Genomic DNA, 16,181 nt, shown 5'->3' on the forward strand with positions numbered 1-16,181 from the left:
CCACCTATCTAAAGTGACCATGTGGCTGGGCGCAGTGGCTCATGCCTGTATTCCCAGCACTTTGGGAGGCTGAGGTGGATGGATCATCTGAGGTTGGGGGTTCAAGATCAGCCTGGCCAACATGCTGAAACCGCATCTCTACTAAAAATACAAAGATTAGCCAGGTGTGGTGGTGCACGCTTGTAATCCCAGCTGCTTGGGAAGTTGAGGTAGGAGATTCGCTTGAACCTGGGAGGTGGAGGTTGCAATGAGCTCTCATTGCACCAGTGCACTCCAGCCTGGGCAACAGAGTGAGACTGTATCAAATAAATAAATAAATAAATGTGACCATCTGAATAAATGCAAGAACTGGGATGACTCATACTATATCTCAACTCTAAGACCTCAAGCATCTGTGTTTCAGTTTCATCTTCTAAGTGCCTAGTAGGTCTAGCCAGTGCTTGCTTCTCTTAAAGAAGGGTTACTTGGCTGGGCATGGTGGCTCACGCCTGTAATGCCAACACACCAGGAGGCCTAGGCAGGTGAATCACTTGAGGTCAGGAGTTCGAGACCAGCCTGGCCAACATGGTGAAACCCTCTCTCTACTAAAAATACAAAACTTATCCAGGCATGATCGTGGGCACCTGTAATCCCAGCTACTCCGGAGGCTGAGGCAGGAGAATTGCTTGAACCCGGGAGGTGGAGATTGCAGTGAGCTGAGATTGTGCCACTGCACTGCAGCCTGCGTGACAGAGTGAGACTCTGTCTCAAAATAAAAAATAAAAATAAAAAAAAGAGGAAGGGTTACTCAAGGTTTCTCTCTTACATTAGGTTTCAGGGAGGTTTAGGACTGTACCACTTCACTGGCAGTATTGAAAGAAAGTATAAAGGGAACGTTTGAGGAAAAGGGGACAACCCTACTAAACTAACAGGCTTTTTCCTCATGGGCACGTCTTTCTTTTTTCACAAAGTTGTAACTATACATTTAACTTGTATCGTACTTTTTCTTAGTATTTTTCAGTGTTGATGTAGAATTATTTTTATTTCAATAGTTTTTGGGGTACAGGTGGTTTGGTTACATGGATGAGTTCTTTAGTAGTGGATTTTTTTTTTTTTCCTTGAGACAGAGTCTCGCTCTGTTGCCCAGGCTGGAGTGCAGTGGCACAATCTCAGCTCACTGCAAGCTCCACCTCCCGGGTTCACGCCATTCTCCTGCCTCAGCCTCCCGAGTAGCTGGGACTACAGGCGCCTGCCACCACGCCCAGCTAATTTTTTTTTGTATTTTTAGTAGAGATGGGGTTTCACCGTGTTAGCCAGGATGGTCTCGATCTCCTGACCTCGTGATCCACCTGCCTCGGCCTCCCAAAGTGCTGGGATTACAGGTGCGAGCCACTGCGCCCAGCCGGATTTTTTTTTTTTTAATGGCTTCGTGGCACTTTCTTGTTGGATATTTGTTTCTATTTTTTTATTTTAGCCACAAATAGAGCTTCTGTAAACCATCTTTATGTTTTGGCTTTTTTCTGTCCATATTTTGTATTTTTTCCTTAAAATGGATTCCCAGAAAGAAAACTTATTGGAGCAAAGTAGCTGCACATTTTGGTTGGCTCCTCACACACTTGCCTGGTTCTTCAGCTCTCAGGCTCTCAGTTCAGAAAGAAGCAAACCTGGTTCTTAGTTTGACCAATTCAGAAATGTGTTCATCTCAGTGGGGAAGTCGAGACCCAAGTTTTTTTTTTTTTTTTTTTTTTTTTTTTTTGAGAGTCTAGAAATTAGCAAGAAGCAAGAGGTATAAGCAACTTCATCTGGCCACTGAATTTTGAAAATTAGCTTATCTGGAGGAATCCTGGTAGGAGATGGAACTCGGACTGAATCTTCAAGACTTAGCTCCAAGGAGAGATGGGAGGGCTGGGAGACATGGGCATTGTTGCCCTTTAGCTCTGGAAGCCATGCCTGATTGTCCCAGTGTCATCAGAGCTGGGAGTGGGAGGTCTGGCAAGAACTTACGGGACAGAGGGAGCTACTGGAGCCATTTGGTTAATAAATACCATCCTGTGACAGGCCAAGTGCAGTGGCTCACACCTGTAATCCCAGCACTTTGGGAGGCCGAGGCAAGCAGATTGCCTGAGCTCAGGAGTTTGAGACCAGCCTGGGCAACATGGCAAAACCCCATCTCTACTAAAATTACAAAAAATTAGCTGGGCGTGGTGGTGTGTGCCTGTAATCCCAGCTATTTGGGAGGCTGAGGCAGAGAATCACTTGAACCTGGGAGGGGGAGTTTGCAGTGAACCAAGATGGCGCCACTGCACTCCAGCCTGGACCACAGAGAAAAACTGTCTCAAAAAAATAAATAATAATAATAATAATGATCCTGTGACAGTCCTGGGTTTAAGCAAGACGTCATTTGATGGCAGAGGGGTAAGGAGAGACAGGAGAAGGGTCAGGGCTGGGCTGAGTCAAGGTAGTTGTGAAGTGACAGGTCCGCAGCCCCTGAGACTGCCTCAATGGGTAGCTCCAACCCTGTGTCTGCCTGGGTGTGGTGGAGATGCTGCGCACCAGGCCCAGGCTTGCGGGGTCAGCACAGTGGGTCTCGAGTGGAATGGGGGAGAGAGGGAGACAAGAGGCTGCCTGGGAGCTGGCTGGTGAGGAGGCCAAGTGTGCATATAGTAGTGTGCATATAGTAGAGCCAGAGCTGCCAGCATGGGGAGTGGATGTAATTCTGAGGGGTGTAGGTGTGGGCACAGGGCTGCTATGAGGCTAACAACAAGTTTAGTTGTAGGTGGGGGCACAAAATCACATCCAAGGGGGACAGGGGACCCCTGGGACTGTCTTCTAGAGTTACTCCCAAAGCTCCCTTTCTCCTTGGCTCTAATACACATTTTCTTTTTTCTTTTTTTTTGAGACAGAGTTTTGTTCTTGTTGTCCAAGCTGGAGTGCAATAGTGCGATCTCGGCTCACCACAACCTCTGCCTCCCAGGTTGAAGCGATTCTCCTGCCTCAGCCTCCCAAGTAGCTGGGATTACAGGCATGCACCACCACGCCCGGCTAATTTAGTAGAGATGGGGTTTCTCATGTTGGTCAGGCTGATCTCGAACTCCTGACTTCAGGTGATCCGCCGGCCTCGGCCTCCCAAAGTGCTGGGATTACAGGCGTGAGCCACTGCGCCTGGCCTCTAATACACTTTAAAAGGGTTTAGTCCCTCAGCAGCAGTTTCCTCGTTTCACCTGGGACCCTATGAGGCGGTGCAGTTGTAGGAGTAAAGTATCTGTTGCTTTGGGGATTATGAGTGGAGGCCTAGGCCTCCAAGGGATGGACAACTGACACAGAAATGTTGAGAGATAGATTCAAACCTCAGGGATCAAGCCGGCCAGCGCCTAATTTTTCATCCCTAAGCCCCAGCTGCCCTGAACTGTGTCCTGGTTAGAAGAAAGTCTATCAAGGCTGGGCGCGGTGGCTCACGCCTGTGATCCCAGTAGTTTGGGAGGCCGAGGCGGGTGGATCACCTGAGGTCAGGGGTTCGAGACCAGCCTGGCCAACACAGTGAAGCCCCATCTCTACTAAAAATACAAAACTTATCCGGGCGTGGTGGCAGGCGCTTGTAATCCCAGCTACCTGGGAGGCTGAGGCAGGAGAATTGCTTGAGCCCGGGAGGTGGAGGTTGCAGTGAGCAGAGATAGTGCCACTGCACTCCAGCCTGGGCAACAGAGTGAGACTCCATCTTAACAACAAAAAACCAAAATTAACCAGGCATGGTGGCACATGCCTATAGACCCAGCTACTTGGGAGGCTGAGGTGGGAGAATTGCTTGAACCCAGGAGGTGGAGGTTGCAGTGAGCCAAGATGGAGACACTGCACTCCAGCCTGGGCAACAGAGTGAGACTCCATCTCAAAAAAAAAGAAAGTCCATGGTATTTGGAACCCCCGATTTGCATCCTGTGTGACCTCGGGCCTGGGTCTTCTCCTTGGCAACTTGGGTTTTGTCTTCTCTCTCCCTGCATGTGGCCTCTGGTGGCTCCACCCCCAGCAGTGGGTGTGGGGAGTTAGTTGCCATGTGCTGGGAGGCGATAGACTGCAAGGGGCCCTGCCCTCAGAACCAAGGGCTTTAGCCAAAGTCAGGGTGTTTCTCAGATCATGAGAAGGAATTTGGAGCCTCCAGGGAAGCTTTGGTCCTGATGGAATCACAAGGCCCCACTGCACCTAAACACAGAGGTGGATAAAATATTCCCCCCACACCCCACTGAATGGCCATCCCTTGCCCAGCCCTGCATCAGCTGAGGTGACAGCGATAGGCAACGCTTATTGGTCACCTCAGTCCTGCTTGGCCAAGTGTGAGAACTTTGTTATCTCCCTTGTCCTTCCCCCCATAACCCACCCCTCCCTGCCTGTCTCTCCAGCCTCTCTGCAGCCTCCCCGTGTAGCTCTGAATCCCACCATACTTCTCAGACGTGGCTCTGTCTGGCATCATCAGTTTTGCTGTTTCTCCCAGAGCACACAAACACGCCTCATGGCACCCATCTGTTTTATGCACATACACACATACACACACATACACACACACACACACACACACTGCCCTTTACCACCCTCTGAAGCCCCGCTCTATTTCTCTGCTCCACTTGACAGCACAGATTGAAAGCCCCCTCTGTATTTGACGACTGTGCTGTCCTCACCTCGGGCCTCTCCTCCATCCATCCCAGGGGCCTGGGACCCTCCACTCTCACATGAGCCCTCAGGAACTGCGACCCAGGAGACTTCCCGCCTCCCTGAAACCCCTTTTTCCCTAGGCTTCCTACTTTTCCCTTTCCTCTCCTCTAGAAAGTGGAGGGCCCAGGCCTCCGAGATCTGTTTCCACTCCCTGACTTCTGGAGGCCCAGGTTCCTATAACCAAATTTCAGCTGGGCCTCTCCGCCTGGGTGTTCAACAGGCATCTCAGATGTGACCTGCCAAAAACAGAATCTTTGGTCTCCTCCCAACCTGCTCCCAATCTTCTGATCTTAAAGTAACTGGTGCTTAACTGGTGTCAAACTCTGGCTTGATCCTCTTTCTGTCACATACCACAGCCAGTCTACCAGCTTGTTCTTCTTTTTTTTTTCTGTTGAGACTGAGTCTTGCTCTATCACCCAGACTAGAGTGCAGTGGCATGATCTCAGCTCACTGCAACCTCCACCTCCCAGGTTCAAGCGATTCTCGTGCCTCAGCCTCCCAAGTAGCTGGGATTACAAGAGTGTACCACCGTACCTGGCTAATATTTGTATTTTTAGTAGAGACGGGGATTTCTCCATGTTTCCCAGGCTGGTCTCAAACTCCTGACCTCAAGTAATCCGCCAGCCTCGGCCTCCCAAAGTGCTGGGATTACAGGCGTTAGCCACCGCACCCAGCCACCACCAGCTTATTCTGACAGCACTCACCTTTCAATGTATCCCCAACTCGGCCATTTTCACCTTGTCCCTGCTGCAGCTGTATAGCCCAAGTCCCCATCATCTGTCCTCTAGCTGGTCTCTGTCCCCTTCATACCACAATAGGTCTCTCTGCTTCTGTTCCTGTCCCTTCCAGCCCTTTCGACACACAGAATAATCTCATTAACCCATTCATGCCTGCGGTTGCAATTTTTTGAATTTTTGCCATCAGACCTTGGTGATGATCTTGAGCAGTAGGATATAAATAACTCCCACATGCCTAGCGTTCCATTATTGGAACGCTAGGCATAAATGGATAAAATCAAACCCTTTTTTAGGCTGGACAAGGTGGCTCACGCCTGTAATCCCAGCACTTTGGGAGGCCAAGGCAGGTGAATTTCTTGAGGTCAGGAGTTCGAGACCAGCCTGGGCAACTTGTCGAAACCGCGTCTCTACAAAAAATACAAAAATTAGCTGGGCATGGTGGCACATGCCTGTAATCCCAGCTACTCGGGAGGCTGAGGTGGGAGAATCATCTGAGCCTGGGAAGTCAAGGCTGCAGTGAGCCAAAATTGTGCCGATGCACTCCAGCCTGGCCTACAGAGCAAGACCCTGTAGCAAAACAAAACAAAAACAAAAAAACCCTTTTTTTAAAAAAACCCATCTTGTTGCTGTGGCAGTGAGAATAAACTCTCCTACCCTGGCCTGCAAAGCCCCACCTTCCTCAAGCAACACTTCAGCGGCCTGGCCTTCTTCTCCATGACCGTGTCAAGCTCTCCACCATCACAGGTCCTTTGCACGTGCTCCAGGCTCTGCCTGGAAAGCTCTCATCTCCCTCCTCCGCCTGCTTCCCATCATTCAGGTCTCAGCTCAGAGAAATCCTCCTTGACTGCTCTAGCTCAAGTAGTCTTTTTTTTTTTTTTTTTTTTTTTTCTCCTGAGACAGTCTTGCTCTGTCACTCAGGCTGGATTGCAGTGGTGTAATCAGAGCTCACTGCAGCCTCGACCTCCTGGCTAATTAAAAAAATTTTTTTTGTAGAGACAGGGGTAGAGGTCTTCTTATGTTGCCCAGGCTGGTCTTGAACTCTTGGGCTCAAGCAATCCTCCTGCCTTGGCCTCCCAAAGTGCTAGCATTACAGGCCTGAGCCACCGTGCCCAGCCCTCAAGTAGCCTTATGCCCACTCCTTTTTATTTTTTATGTACTATCTTCAGAGCTGTCAGTCTCTGACATCCTTACTTATGATTTTGCTTACTATTTGTTGTCTGTCTTCTCCACTAAGATAAAAGTTCTGCAAGGGCAGACTCTTCTTTGTTTCTCCAGCATCCCCAGGGCCCAGACCAGGTCTCATACATAATTGTATGTGGTAATTATAATCATTGTTACAACTACTGTGCGTTGAGTGCTCAGTATGTACCAGAAATGGTTCTGTATTAACTTCACAACCCTTGTGCCTGGTACTATTGTCTCATTTTACAGATGGATACATACTCTACTCATGGTCACAGGTGCACAGTGGTAACACCCACATTTCAAACCCTGTCTGTCCACTGCAGTTTACCTGCTCCCACTCCACCTCTCACAGGCCTCGGCTGGTCCCCCAGGGAGTGGTAGCTCCTCACTCTCTCCTTGAGGGTTTGGATATGCGGCCCCTCAGCCTTCCCCTGCCTTAGCCCTGGGTCCTTCTCCACCTACCACCCCAGGGGGCTGGCTCTGCAGAGGGGAGGGGAAGCACAGGCAGGAGCTGGAGGCCAGGGCCAAGTCACTTTCCCCACTGGCTATGTGACCTCAAGTGAGTCTCTTCACCAGTCCTACGCTCTGCTTAGACGGGAAAGAATTGGGCCCTGTCTGCCTCACAGGTTGTGCTGAGGATTTGACAAAGTAGAGAATGGGGAAGGGCATGGGACAGAGTAAAGGAGAGAAGGGCCACCTGTTTTCTCTGGAGGCTTTGACCACCCAGGGGCTTGGCCCAGCAGGTCCACTGCATTGCTCTGGTGCCCGGTCTAGGGGCTTCCAGGAGAACCAGGCAGTGGCACAGGAAGGTTGGGCTTTGGGGTAACCTCAGCTATGGTGCCCCAGACCCTTGTGCTGGTCCAAGTTCCCGAGAGGCCCATCCCTGCCTCACATTTGAACCCCTTCACTTCAGTTTTCTGTTGCAGCTCTTTGTGTCTTTTGTGGCTCTTATCACAACTGCTAATCATTTTGTTTACTTATTTATTGTGTCTCCCTCACTAGAACGGAAATCCAAGAGGGCAGAAACTGACTATGTTGTCCTCCATTGTACCCCTAGAAGCTCACTATCTGTTTGTTGAGTGAATCAGTAATCGCACCTGCCGAGATCTCCAGAACAGAGGCTCTCACTGTCTTAGAAGCCTCTTTTACTGGGCAGACCATGGTTTAGGGAGTTTTTGACAATGTCTGGGACCTCTTGAGTTAGTCCCAACTCAGCTGCCGAAACACCTAGGTTACGTCCACAGCGTCCAAGGGCAAGAAGGGAAGCAGCATTTGTTTTTTTGTTTGGTTTTGTTGTTGTTGTTCTTGTTTTTTTTTTTTTTTTTTTTGAGTAGGAATTTCACTCTTGTCGCCCAGGCTGGAGTGCAATGGCTCGATCTTGGCTCACTGCAACCTCCGCCTCCCAGGTTCAAGCGATTCTCCTACCTCAGCCTCCTGAGTAGCTGGGATTACAGGCGTTGGCCACCATGCCCAATTAATTTTTGTATTTTTAGTAGAGACAGAGTTTCACCATGTTAGCCAGGCTGGTCTCGAACTCCTGACCTCAAGTGATCCACTCACCTTGGCCTCCCAAAGTGCTAGGATTACAGGCGTGAGCCACCATGCCCGGCCGAAAACACCGTTTTTTAATGACTGCATACTACTTCGCCCAGAAATATTCCATGATTTATTTAATCAATTTCCTTATCCTGGACAGTTCCAGTATTACCTTTTCCTTGGAAGGTGCAATTATCTTTTTTTTTTCTATTTATTATTTATTTACTTATTTAGAAACGGTCTTTCTCTGTCGCCCAGGCTGGAGTGCAGTGGCGCGATCTCGGCTCATTGCAGTCTCCACCTCCCAGGCTCAGGCGATCCTCCCGCCTAAGCCTCCTTAGTAGCTGGGACCACAGATGCGCGTCACCACGCCCAGGTAATTAAAAAAATTTTTTTAAATAGGCCGGGCGCGGTGGCTCACGCCTGTAATCCCATCACTTTTGGGAGGCCGAGGCCGGCGGATTACCTGAGGTCGGGAGTTCGAGACGAGCCTGACCAACATGGAGAAACCCCGTCTCTACTAAAAATACAAAATTAGCTGGGCATTGTGCCGCATGCCTGTAATCCCAGCTACTCAGGAGGCTGAGGCAGGAGAATCGCTTGAACCTGGGAGGCGGAGGTTGTGGTGAGCCGAGATCGCGCCATTGCACTGCAGCCTGGGCAACAAGATTGAAACTCCGTCTCAAAAAAATACAAAATAAAAATAAATAAATATAAAAATTTATTTTAAGAGATGGAGGGCTCCATGTTGGTCAGGCTGGTCTTGAACTCCCGGGCTCAAGCCATCCTTCCGCCTCGTCCTCCAAAAGTGCTGGGATTACAGGCGCGAGCCACCGCGCCGGCCGGCGCAGTTATCACCGATGCTGCATAGAGTGAGCATTATAGCGTGTTCCTTCACTCATCGAAATACCTTTACATGTATTTTTGTAAAAAACAAAAACGACCCCGCCCCGCGGACTTAGGAGAAAAGCAGCCGGGAGCGGTGGGTGGGAGGGTGTGGCGAGCTGGGGCTCCGCAGCGTAGCTGGGTGCGGGTCCTGAACCAGCGCAGGGGCCTTTCCACGGGCGCCGGGCACTCCGGGCTGGCGGCGCGTTGGGCCGGCATCCCGCCCCAACGCATGCGCACGCACCGCCCTTCCCGAGCCGGGTCCCCCGGGCGCGTGGCCGCGGTTTCCTCCCCAGCTGCCCGCGGGGGCTTCCGGGGGCACAGGAAGGTCCCGCCCTGCCCGGGCGGGGCCAGCGCACCGACGTGGCGCCCTCCGCGGCTCTGCTTGCCGGGGATGGCGCGGTGACCTGCACACACCCTTGCCTGCAAGCTGCGCGCGGTCGAGCCGGGCCGTTCTGCTGGGCGCCCGGACCTTGTCGTTTTTTAGGATAAATGCCTCGGGCGTATTTCGGATCGAGGGGCTCGGGTCCCATATTAGTAAATTTGTCCCAGAAAGGCTGAGCGCTCCCCTCCGCGCCGAGCCAGAGGGCGACTGATGGAAGGGCTCACCTTTACCTGGAGTCCCTTGGGTGTCTCTCGGAGTTCTCAGAGGAAGAACTTTTGGATGAAGTCGCGTGTGTTGATGGGGATGGGACTCGGGTGGTCGCCAGGGGCAGGAGTCTAGTGATGAGGGGTCCCAGAAGGTTTAGGTGGCAACCTCCGGTAACCTTTGGCGCTAGAAAGTTTTTGTTGTTGTTGAACTACTGTAGTAGGAGCATAATCAATGCTGTATATGCTGGTGTTGGTGGTGGTGCTGGGTTGGGATGTATACAGGGTCATCCTGGCCCACAGCCTTCTCCCAGGGTAGACTGAAGCTGCAAGGGCCTATTATTTGTGCATTTTTCTCCATGTAAGTTCTCAGCCCTGCATCTCTAGCTTCACTGAGTCAGAGGGGCCTGGAGGAGCCTCCCCTGGGTTTGCACCCTCAAGGGGCTATGGTAGGATCCCTCGCTGGAGGTGGAGAAGCGGATATGAGAATAGGAGGGATTGCACACCTTGCCTTGCTGCCGAGGAGGGGCATTTCCTTCTCTTCTTGGGTAGGCTTGGCAAAGATCAAGGTCATTTTTGGCTGTGCTGGGGAGGAGGGCGGGCGGTGGGTCACCCTTTTTGAGTGTGCTCAAGGCGTTAATAGGTCCCCAGAAGAAGCAGGCCTCCTGCTCTGAGCCAGATTCCACCGTTCACCTCCTGAATCAAATCCGTGGCCAGCCTGGGTGGGAAGCAGGGTGGGCTGCTGTCCTTGCGGACAGGGCTGTGAGGCTGCTGCGTCCAGACGGGGGGTTGGCCTCATTCCCTGCAGTTCTGAGGAGCCAGGGACACCTGCGGACCTGGATGAAGTTCATTTGGGCTCCTTGCACCCATGAAGGATGGCGAATGAAGAGAGCCCCGGGCTAACTTGCACTTAACTGGCTCTGTGATTCCCCCTTAATGGGCCAGTCACTTGACCTCCCTGAGCTGTGGTTTATTCACCTGCAGTGGGTGAACATTCTGCCTTAACCAACTTCTCAAAGAGTCGCTGTGGGAAGGCACATAAGGCAGTGCTTATAGAAGGCCCTGGTGGGGCCGGGCGCAGTGTAATCCAAACACTTTTGGAGGCCAGGGCACGTGGGTCACTTGAGGTCAGGAGTTCGAGACCAGCCTGGCCAACATGGTGAAACCCTGTCTCTGCTAAAAATACAAAAAATTAGCAGGACATAGTGGCGCACAACTGTAATCCCATTTACTCAGGAGGCTGAGACAGGAGAATCGCTTGAACCTGGGAGGCAGAGGTTGCAGTGAGCCGAGGTCGCACCACTGCACTCCAGCCTAGGCGACAGAGTAAGGCTCTGTCTAAAAAAAAAAAAAGAAGCCGCTGGTAGCTGAGAGCCTACTCCAGTGGCCAATCTGTCCTCTCAGGGACTGGCCTCCCCTAGATTCTGACTGCGAGGCCAGAGACTTAGAAATGATTTCTCTCTGTCTCCCTCTGTACATGTTCTTACCTAATTACTCATCACACTTGTCCACTGAATTTAAAAGATTAGAAATTAAAGGCATAAAGAAGAAAATAAAAATACTGAACCACCTGGTGGTTACATGAGTATGTTATCAAAACAACTAATATAGGTACAGATTATTGTATGCAAAGTATAGCTCAATGAAGTTTTTATTTTAAAAGTTTATTTTTAAAATCCCACCACTGCTGACATTTTGGAATATTTACTTCTCAATTTTGTTTTTTTTTGGGGGGGGGGATGGAGTCTCCCTCTGTCGCCCAGGCTGGAATGTAGTGGCACGATCTTGGCTCACTGCAACCTCCACCTTGCAGGTTCAAGCAGTTCTCCTGCCTCAGCCTCCTGAGTAGCTGGGATTACAGGCGCACGCTACCACACCTGGCTAACTTTTTGTATTTTTAGTAGAGATGGGAGTTTCACCATGTTGGTCAGACTGGTCTCAAACTACTCCTGACCTGAGGTGATCTGCCTGCCTTGGCCTCCCAAAGTGCTGGGATTACAGGCGTGAGCCACCGCGCCCGGCCTACTTCTTGATTTCTTATATATAGCATACATTATATTATAGATACATGCGTAAATATATATGTGTATATACATATAAATGTATATGTCTATAAATGTAATATATTTATATAGAAGGTAAATGTATATACAATGTAGATGTATATATACATGTAAATGTAGATGTATGTAAACATACATATGTAAGTCTGTGTGTATATATACACATATGCATACACACACAAACACATTTAGGGTTTGTTTTGTAAATAAAAATGGATCAAGATGTGCCGTTCTTTGTGAGCTGAGGCTTCTGTAGATGTGGCTGGCTGGCATCTCCACCTTCAGGAGGCCTTACGCACTCCTCACTATGGAGCTGGGCTGGGCCCACTGGACCCCCAGCCATGCCACGGTGCTTCTCGAAATGGAGTCACTCGGGGTGGGGAGGCAGCCTGCCCCACAAAAGCAGCACCCCCTGGACTCAGCCAAGCCTCTCTAGTCAGCCCCTCTGGAAGGGCCTCTCAGGCCCTGGGGATCCCATGCAGAGGACGCTCTAGGTCTGTGGACGAGCCTGGGAAAGAAGCCAATAAAGGAGCAATTTCGAAGTGAGAACGTCCAGAAACGTGCAGATGGCCTGGGTAGGAGGAAGGCCCAGTTGGAGGAGGAGAGGGAGGGCGGTGGCGTGGGTTATAGGGTCAGGAGGTGTGTCAGGCGGAACACAGAATCCTGTCTGGCTGATAAAAGGGGGCTTGGCAGAGCTTGGAATAGATAGGGAGGGTTAAGAGCTGCGAGGCGGAAGATGCTTGAGGTGGGGTTGATGAGAGGAAAAGGGTCCCAAGAACTGCCATCTGGATTTCTGTATAGCTGAAGGCCATATGCAAATGTCTGGCTGCGTAGAGTGGGCTATCTACATCCAAAGGGCAGAGAGAGGGGCCCCTCAAATGCTGGATGGAGTAGCAGGAGCTGCCTTCATTTCCAGCATGAAATTGGGCTGCTGTCACCATGACAGAAACTTTCTGATCAGCTCGTCCTCCACCCCTTGAACCCCAGCAGTCGAATCATACTGTGTTTGTCATGGTGACATGTTACGGAACCAAGTGCTTAACAGAAAGGAAATGGACTCTGAGAGAGTCCAGAAGGGTGCCTGGATTGTTCGCAGAATTGAACAGACCTTAGGAACTGGAACTAATACTTGATTCTCTCTCCTCTCTTCTCGCACTGTCTCTCTCTCCTCTCTTGCTCTTGCTCTCTCGTGCTCTCTTCAAGTCTGTCTTGTTTTTATTTGGCTCTGCTTGGCCTCCTCTGTAAACAGTCTGACTCCAGGTGGGGGAAAGTTGCCCCCTGACATCCCTGAATTTACATGCTCCTAGCTTACAGCCTCAGTGGAATTCTTCCCAGAGCCTTCTATCAACTCCAGAGAAGAATTCTGACTGGTCCTGCTCAGTCTGGCACCATCTCATTATTGGGTACTCTGATTGCCCAGGCTGGAGGGCTATGGCTGAAGGACTGAGGGCAGCCTGTTTCCAGAAGGAAATGGGATGGAAAGGGGCTGGTCAGCACTAAAAGAATAGCAACCAGAGGCCATTACACATGGTTTTCAGGATAAAGTAAAAAAAATCAGCCAGGCACGGTGGCTCAATCCTATAATCCCAGCATTTTGGGAGGCTGAGGTGGGTGGATCATGAGGTCAAGAGATCAAGACCATCCTGGCCAACATGGTGAAACCCCGTCTCTACTAAAAATACAAAAATTAGCTGCGCATGGTGATGCGCACCTGTAGTCCCAGCTACTTGGGAGGCTGAGGCAGGAGAATCGCTTGAACCCGGGAGGCAGAGGTTGCAGTGAGCTGAGATTGTGTCACTGCACTCCAGCCTGGCAACAGAGTGAGACTCCGTCTAAAAAAAAAAAAAATCAAGATAGCAGAGGCCCTCCATCAAAGAGCACGCCGTCTAGTTAGGGAGATGAACTTGGAACAACAGAGGGCAACAGAAAGTGCTACTGGCTGGCTGTCCTCAGACCACTTTGAGACCACTCAGCTCTTGAAAAAATTAGAGTACAAACGTGGTATCCCTACTCTGTAACCAATTAACTCACATTTTTTAGGCCGCAGCAGCTGGAGGCATCGACCCTAGGAAGATGGATCCTAATTATGGCAGGAGTGCAGTGTGGCAAAGCAGAAAACGCAGACAAATCGAGTTCAAATCCTAGCCCTCTACCAGCTGTGATAATCAACTCAACCTTTTTAAAGATTCAGCAAATAAAGTTGACACAATTAGTAGCCTCCTTCCTAGGCTGTTGTGAGGATTAAGATATGTATATTAGGTGTTCACTAGAGGATATAAACGAGTACTCAATAAATGAGATGTAGCCAGGTGCGGTGGCTCACACCTGTAATCCCAGCACTCTGGGAGGCTGAGGCAAGTGGCTCAACTGAGCTCAGGAGTTTGAGATCAGCCTAGGCTACGTGGTGAAACCCCGTCTCTACAAAAAATACAAAAATTAGCTGAGTGTTGTGGCTCACGCCTGTGGTCCCAAGCTACTTGGGAGGCTGAGGTGGGAGGATCGCTTGAGCTTGGGAGGTTGAGGCTGCAGCGAGCCAAGATCACGCCACCGCACCCCAGCCTGGGAGACAGAGTGAGACTCTGTCTCAAAAAAATAAACAAGATGCAACCTTATGGTACAGTATTAAGACCTATTACTAACAATGACCCTTGCTGCTGTGGGTAGAAAGCCACCCAGGTGCCAAAGCAAGAGATTGAAGGCACAAACTGTTCCAGTATAATAAAGAAAATAGAATAAGAAAAGTTATACTAGAAATAGGTTATAGAGATGATTATATATGGATATTATCAATCATTAGTTTTAGTATTAATCTCTGCTTTACTATTATAACTGAGGAATAACCAGCCAGTACAGAGTCAGGAGCTGAAGGAACATTGTGAGAAGTGACCAGAAGATAAGAGTGTGAGCCCTCTGTCAGGCTGGGCACGGTGGCTCACGCCTGTAATCCCAACACTTTGGGAGGCCAAGGTGGCGGATCACGAGGTCAGGAGATCGAGACCATCCTGGCTAACACGGTGAAACCCCGTCTCTACTAAAAATACAAAAAATTAGCCAGGCATGGTGGCGGGCACCTGTAGTCCCAGCTACTCGGGCGGCTGAGGCAGGAGAATGGCGTGAACCCGGGAGGCGGAGCTTGCAGTGAGCCGAGATCACACCACTGCACTCCAGCCTGGGTGACAGAGTAAGACTTCGTCTCAAAAAGAGTGCGAGCCCTCTGTCACGCCCGGATAAGGGCCGCTTGTGGGCTTGTGTGCCTGGGAGGGCACCTGTTACTTAGCGGACCGTAAAAGGGGGTTTCCCTTTCCTTGGAGGCGTTAGAGAACACCTGCTCCACCAGCCTCTTGTGGGAGGTTGGACATCAGCCAGTCCTACCCATAGACATCCAGAGGCTTAAACGTCTCCCTGTGGTGCTGTGTTTCAGTGGTCACACTCCTTGTTCACTTTCATGTTCTGCCTATACACCTGATTCCCCTCTTAAGTCCTTAGAAGATAGCAGTAGCAGAAATAGTGAAAGTATTAAAGTCTTTGATCTCTGATAAGCGCATAGAAAAAATGCTGACACATGATGTCCTCCCTCTCTGCTTCAGCTACCACAAAGGGAAGGGCCTCTGGTCTGGTGGACACGTGACTTGCTTGACCTTATCAATCATTTGAGATGACTCACTCTCCTTACCCTGCCCCCTTGCCTTGTATACAATAAATAGCAGTGCATCCAGACATACGGGGCCACTACCGGACTCTGCACATTGGTGGTAGTGGCACCCTGGGCCCAGCTGTCTTTCATACTCTCTCTTAGTCTTGTGTCTTATTTTTCTACAATCTCTCATCTCCGCACACGAAGAGAAAACCCACAAGGCCCCATAGGGCTGGACCCTACATGCTGCCACAGTGAAATTGTTGGAATCCAAGCCCCAGCTCCCTCCCTCTTTTCTGAGTGATCCTTGCTTCCCAGATGTCACCCCAAGATGCCTTTCCTGGGCAGAAGTAAGGAATCCCAGCCATAAAGGGCAGATGGGCAGGATACTTTGAGGACTTACTTTGGGCTGGATCCCTGGCAGCTGGTTTGGCTGCAAGGCCCAGAAGCCCACTAAAGCTGCTGAAGTCAAGGGGGACTTAGAATAACCATCACAGCATTTCATGGAATTCAGTTGTAGGAGGCAGGATGGGCATCAGCATAAGCAGGGTTTCCCAGGTGGCTGCTCTCTCTGTCCATCCTTCCGTCAGGGACTGTGTATGCTGTGCTTTTGCCCTTCTGTGGATCGGGTTCCTTCCCTTGCCCTCCGTCACTGATTTCCAGCTGGCACCCTCACGGCTGACCCCAAAGGTCTCATGTCCTAGCCTTCATAACCTTCCAATCCTTATACTGGCACCGACTGACTCTGTCTCTGACTTGGCACCAAGTTTCTGGGACAGAGACTGTGGTTGCCTGGCTTCGGTCAGGGTCACTTGGGTTCAATGAGCTGCGACAAGTAATGGTAGAAGCGCACTGTGGCACTGCAGCCTCGAC

Source organism: Pongo abelii, chromosome 12, assembly GCF_028885655.2.
Source record: "Pongo abelii isolate AG06213 chromosome 12, NHGRI_mPonAbe1-v2.0_pri, whole genome shotgun sequence".
Classification (NCBI taxonomy): domain Eukaryota; kingdom Metazoa; phylum Chordata; class Mammalia; order Primates; family Hominidae; genus Pongo; species Pongo abelii.